Source organism: Suncus etruscus, chromosome 4 (genome assembly GCF_024139225.1).
Source record: "Suncus etruscus isolate mSunEtr1 chromosome 4, mSunEtr1.pri.cur, whole genome shotgun sequence".
NCBI classification, from domain to species: Eukaryota; Metazoa; Chordata; class Mammalia; order Eulipotyphla; family Soricidae; genus Suncus; species Suncus etruscus.
Genome location: NC_064851.1, coordinates 64,567,113 through 64,573,900, shown reverse-complemented (window position 1 = coordinate 64,573,900; position 6,788 = coordinate 64,567,113). Strand labels below are relative to the sequence as shown.

Sequence of the window (6,788 nt, the reverse complement as noted above, 5' to 3'; positions counted from 1 at the left end):
AACATCAAACCTGGTATTCCCCTGTACAATAAATCCACCAATTTTACTCTGAATCTCCCTGTCAATATTAACTCTTCCATAATTATACTGAAGATGTATTTTAATTATGTCTAAAAGCAACTTTATAGTTATGTATAAAGCAATTTATGAAGGCTTAGTAAATTTTACATTCTCTCTCATTAGTGCTTGTATCTACTAAGAAGTATAAATCACCATTTTATTATGCAGTTTAAATGCAAAAGAAGATTTTAAAACTTGCTTTATATACACACAGAAAACAAGAATTTTAACTTAGAAAATCTAAGTGGAAATAGTTTACCATTATTTCATAATTTAATTGAGTATTTCCTTGATTTAAATAAAGAGTTCACTCTTCTGGTTGATGATTATGAAATGTTATAATATTAAATTGATACTTATCAATTTATTTACCTTTGCATTCTTTAATAAGTTTTTTTGTTGTTGTTTTTGTTTGTGGGTCACACTCAGAGGCATTCAAGAGTTACTCCTTGCTCTGTGCTCACGTTCGAGGAAACCATATGGGATGCCAGAATGTGAACCACCATCTCTCCTGGATAGGCTGTGTGCAAGGCAAATGCCCTACTGCTATTATATCTCTTGGCTCAGTAAAAACTTCAATATATATACATATATATATATATTTTATTTACAACATTTCACTTAAGAGTAGTTAGGTTGGGATTTTAAAACTCAAATGTAGATTCATACTTCTATTAAACATTTGATATATGTATTTTTTCTAAATTCTTAACATCTTTGGTATCTTCTATCTTCACATATATTAAATAACTAACAATGAAATATGAGCTATTAATAGATTATATAAATCTAATGTACAATTTTTCATAACATACTTATAATAAAAGTCACATATATAATCATATTCATCTACTTAAACATTAATAAACCACTTATATTTGTAGATAGGAATAAAATTATGTCAGTAGGCTTGTTTTGTTTACTCTGAATTTTTTGTTATTATCAAAATGTTCCTCCATGGAATGAATGTTTCATAGGTTATTCATTATGTCTAAATGGAGTAAATCACTTGAGCATCATTGACAGATAGGGTTTTAAATATTTAAGATAAAGCATGAATAAATGACTAACACAATCACTTAATAGAAATGTTAAATAATGCTTCTATAATATTTATGCCATAAAATTAAACTCTTAGAATAATTAATTCATATCAATTATATTCCCATTCTGTTTAGTTTTGATTCATACCTAGATTTTTAACTATTATTTAATATTTGTCCTAGGTTAGTGCTTGCAAAAAGTTAAACTGAATAGCAATTAATTTAATTTGTAATCAATAGATATTTGCTTAAAACAATTATATTTTCCTCTCTTCTGGGGTTTAGGCAAAACTAATATAGACAATTTGTCAAATATCGACTATTTTCAAATATTGACTATTCATCAAATTTAAAATATTGACTACAGTAGAATCTTAAAATCACTGAATATAGAAGCAATGATAAAAAAAGGTCTAATTTGTGGTCTTTCTGATTCTAGAAGATAGCACTTTATATTTAATTTTCAGAAGGTTAAAGTCTTAAGGTTGAACCTCTTTTTCCAGTAGTCTGAGAGGATGGATCCTTTAGTTTTCCCAGAAATCTCTTTTTAATCTAGCCTCTACAAGTTTTATTCTGCAGTATTCTGGGAAGTTTAGAAATATCCCTAAATTCATCCTGTTTGTGTGATTATGATAGAACTACTTGTGCTTACAGACTTTTGATCATATGTCTTTGGGCTACAGCCTGTTCTCACCCTAATACAAGCTGTTTTCTTGACTTTTCCCCTTTCTTTACATTTCTAAGGCAATTTAGATTGGACTGGCTCTAGGAATAAGTTTTGTTCTTTTTCTTGTTTGTTTGTTCGGTTTTTTGTCTGCCACTCACCTCTTTCTTTCTGCCACTTGTGAATTCAGATGCTTAATAAAAACTGCTGTTTTGGAGGTCTTCTCTCTCTTCTCCATGAGGTGGAAAGCTCCCAGGCCACATCTGTTTCACCCTCTCAGTCTTAGCCTGGATTATCCCCTGTGGAGACCTCTGCTCCAGACCCATTTTCCTGGGTTGAATTATGGCATATTGAGCCTTATATTATATAAAGGCAGAATCATTGTTTGCTCCTTCCTAAAACTAATTTATAATTCTGAGTTGATATTGCTGTATAAAATATATAGTATTATTTGGTTTGACAGATTGGATTTGTTATTAAATATAATCTGAAACATAATTTTATGATTTTATAATTTTATGACTGTAATGAACAACCTCCAGAAATTAATATGTATAAAATAATTTTAATTTTATCATTATATATACACCTTATAATACTGACTAATATATATGTAAAGTTCAAAATGCAACTTGAACATCATTGCGCATTATTTTCCTTTATATTAAACTAGAATATAAATATTTAATATTTCCCTATTTATGTGTATATATGTACTCAGGAATTTATGTGCTGTTGCACATAATTGACCTCCATGCACAATGTTTCCATTGTGTATATTTTGCAATATCTTTAATGATTGCACTACTATTATGTTTGGTCTGATAATTGCTTTAGAAATAAAAGCTTTTCGTATTCTTCGAAAAGTAGAACACAGGCTAAATTTAGACTTACTAAATTTCTATACTGCATGCAGTGCTTTGATAACACAGAGTGCCTATCTTTATTTTCTTAAGTCTGATATGGGGATAGACATATATTATAGGGGTTAAGGTATATCCATGCATGAGTTTATCTCTGATTCTAATCCCAGTCCCATCCCAGACACATCTTAATCATTGTTAGGTACAATATTGGAAGCCCCTGAATACCACCAGATGTGGTCCTGGTGATCCCTACTAAAGACCAGGAGGGCCAGCTAATCCCTGCATCTAAGAGCTGGGGAACACTGCAGTCCTCAGGAACTCTGTCTCTGGAGGATCTGGCATTAAGCCTTCATCTGGACTGACTAAGAATCAGAAAATAAACACTGGGCACTGTTTCCAAATCACTCCCTTCTCTGAAAATAAATCTGATAGATTTTGGTTTAATTGAAGATCATGATATTTTTCCAGTATTATATTAAATTTAACATGGCAATGTTGTATCATATGCTTGGGTATCTAGGAAAGCTAATATATGAATAATTCTGTTATGCAATTGAGACATAGAAAATATTCAGTTTAATTTACTAAACACTAAATTCTCAGTAAAATAATTTAATCCTTGATTACAATTATTCTTAAATAATTAGTAGTTTTTAGTGTTTAGGAAAATAATACTACTTGCAGTGATTAAGAAGCTGTAATTGAAATCAATGAAAACCATACATTTTAGTTTTGTATATATGTATGTATGTATGTATGTTTGTGTGAGTTTATATACAGGTAAGCCATAATTTTTTTCATCAGTCAAAAATATTGAATATAGAAAAAAATACCACTATGTAAAGTACTGAATGAACTGAGCACATTTGCACACTTTTTTCATGCTGTAGTCCCAGACTTGATTTCTTCATCATTTTGTTTCATGAGTAATATCAAGCAGAATCCCTGAGAAACCCCTAAGTAACCTCTGAGCAACAACAATATGACCCCCCCAAAAAAAATAATTAAAATAACCTTTTTGAAGGTGGGTGGGTTGCTTCTTCTAGTTTTGCACTCAGGATATACTCCTGACAGTGTCCAGAGGGCCATATGGGATACCAGGGATCAAACTTGGGTTAGCCATGTCCAAAGCAAACTCACTATTTCCTGACCAGAGAATTTTTGCTATAACCGTTGGCCCTTGAATTTATTTAATTATTAAGGTAACACATGGCATTTAAATTTTTTACTTTAGTGATATGGCCATCTTAATGATTCTTGCAAAGTACTTATGTTATCTTCACTTAAAAAATGTCCAGGAAGGGCTGGAGTAGTGGTGCAAGTAGTAAGCCATCTGCCTTGCCAGCGCTAGCCTAGGACAGATCATGTTTCAATTCTCCAGCATCCTACATTGTCCCCCAAGCCAGGAGTGAATTCTGAGAGCATAGCCAGGACTAACCCTTGAGAGTCACCGAGTATCACACAACAACAACAACAACAACAACAACAAACAAAAATAAGTCCAGGAAAATTTACAACAGAGTATAAAACAATATTAAGAAATCTTTGATTATGAATTTGCTCAACCTTTTTTGCTTCTTTTCTATCCGCTATGTCATATCTATTTCTATTTTATATAAGTATTTTATCATCTATCTATCTATCTATCTATCTATCTATCTATCTATCTATCTATCTATCTATCTATCTATCTATCTATCTATCTATCTATCTATCCATCATCTATCTATCTATTTATCATCTATCTATCTATCATCTATCTATCATCTATGTATCTATGTATCTATGTATCTATGTATCTATCTATCTGTCTGTCTGTCTGTCTATCTATCTATCTATCTATCTATCTATCTATCTATCTATCTATCTATCTATCTATCTATCTATCTATCTATCTATCTATCATCTCTCTATGTATATCTACCTATCTACATGCCTGTCTGTCTGTCTATCTGTCTTCATTTACCTATTTATCTAACTAAAACGTCTTTTTTTTTACCAATTGGGATCTTAGAATGTATACTTTCATTCTACAGGTTCCTGTACATTCAAAAATAATTTATTAACCAAATATAATACATTTTCAAATATATGTGTTCCTAAGTTCAAACTTAGATTGTAATCTTAATATCTTGTTTTCTTCATTTCTTAGAAGATTACACTTCTGTACAGATGAAGTGCAAGCACATTCTATTAGGACTCATAATTAGAAATGAAATTGGTCCAGAACAGTTTTGTTTTTGGAACAACCATCTTACCTTTAGTTATGTGCTTGAGTGAATGCAGCCTAATTATCAACTCTCAGATGAAAATGAATACCCAAAGCTCCAGCTGCTATGGAGCTTGCCTTTTATTTGCTTTACTTTTTCATCAATGAGGCAAGTGTAATATAAATCTGTGAGACACAAAGTTGGGACTTAAAATTCAAAACTTACTGCAGCAATAGTAGGCAGAGTGTTATAAAAGCAAAAATACGCATTTGTAAAGTTAAGAAAATAAAGTTTATAAAAATCTAGTATTCAAGTAAAGAGAGAAACAGTCTATAAAATCTATACAAAATTTTATACTTTAAAAGGATTAGAGTGCTCTGACTCTAAGGTGTAACTTAGAGTCCAAGGTATGACTCTAAGCTATAAATCTAAAGTAACTGCAAATGGATAGCAATACAACTTTGACTCTTTAAAAGTTAGTAACTGAAAATCTTTTAGTCTTTATATCATCAGTAAGAACTGAAATTCTTATGAGAATAAATGCAGAATTATAAGCAAAAATGTTTAATGTCTGTAATTAATGTAAAGCAAGACAATATTTATATATATTTACTTATGTTTCAACAACATATAACCTGAAAGTAGAGTTAACTATTTTCTTTTCTTTTTTTTTGTTCCCCCATTCACAATACAGACCAGGCAAAGAGCCTGGTCTGAGGTGTATATGGGAAGCATTTACTGCACCTCCTCTTTCTATACATTCAGTGTAAAGAACACAGCCTGTGGTAAGCATTGGGAAGCCTTATCTTTTCTTTTTTTGATTTTTTTATATATGTGAAAAAAAAAAACCTTTCACCAGTGCAACATTCTCATCACCAATATCCCAAGTGTCCTTCCTCCCCACCCCACACTGGCCTGTACTCTAGACATGCTTTCTACCTCCCTCATTCAGTCACATTTTGCTATGACAGTACTCAGTGTAATTATTTCTGTGACTGCACTAAACAATCCCTGTGGTGAGCTCATGTTGGAAGCTGGACCCTCCAGTCCTCCTCTATTTTGTCTCTGAGACTCATTACATAAATGTTTTTCATTTTTCTCAAAACCCATAGATGAGTGAGACCATTCTGTGTCTCTCTCTCTCCATGACTTATTTTACTCAGCACAATAGATTACATAAACATCCATGTATAGGAAAATTTCATGACTTAATCTCCTCTGATGGCTGCATAATATATTCCATTGTATATATGTACCATAGTTTCTTTAGCCATTCATCTATTGAGGGACATCTAGGCTGTTTCCAGAGTCTGGCTATTGTAAACAGTGCTGCAATGAATATAGGTGTGAGAAAGGGATTTTTGTATTGTATTTTTGTGTCACTAGGATATATCCTTAGGAGTGGTATAGCTGGATCGTATGGAAGCTCAACTTCCCGATTTTGGAGAAATCTTCATATCATGTTCCACAAAGGTTGGACTAGACAGCATACACACCAGCAGTGAATAGTTCCTTCTCTTAACATCCCCTCCAGCACTGCTTGTTCTCATTCTTTCTAATGTGTGCCAATCTCTGTGGCATGAGATGGTACCTCATAGTTGTTTTGATTTGCATCTCCCTGATGATTAATGATGTGGAGCATTTTTTCATGTGCCTTTTTAGCCATTTGTATTTCTTTTCTGTCAAAGTGTCTATTCAGTTCTTCTCTCCATTTTTTGATGGGGTTAGTTGATTTTTTCTTGTAAAGTTGGGTCAGTGCCTTGTATATTTTGGATATTAACCCCTTATCTGAAATGAAAATACATACCCTGCTCTTGGATTGGCAAGATTAATATCATTAAAATGACAATACTCCCAAAACCTTGTACAGATTTAATGCTCTCTCTCTAAAATACTCATAACATTTTTCAAAGAAGTGGATCAGACACTTCTGAAATTCATTTGG

At 32.0% G+C, this 6,788-nt stretch overlaps 1 non-coding gene across 1 annotated transcript; it reads right to left on the bottom strand.

The window, feature by feature from the left end:
• Window positions 1-5,512: 5,512 nt before the first annotated feature.
• Window positions 5,513-5,645, bottom strand: LOC126007813 (small nucleolar RNA SNORA51). The gene has a single exon (XR_007495295.1). It is a non-coding gene; the product is annotated as a small nucleolar RNA SNORA51 (small nucleolar RNA).
• Window positions 5,646-6,788: the final 1,143 nt, after the last annotated feature.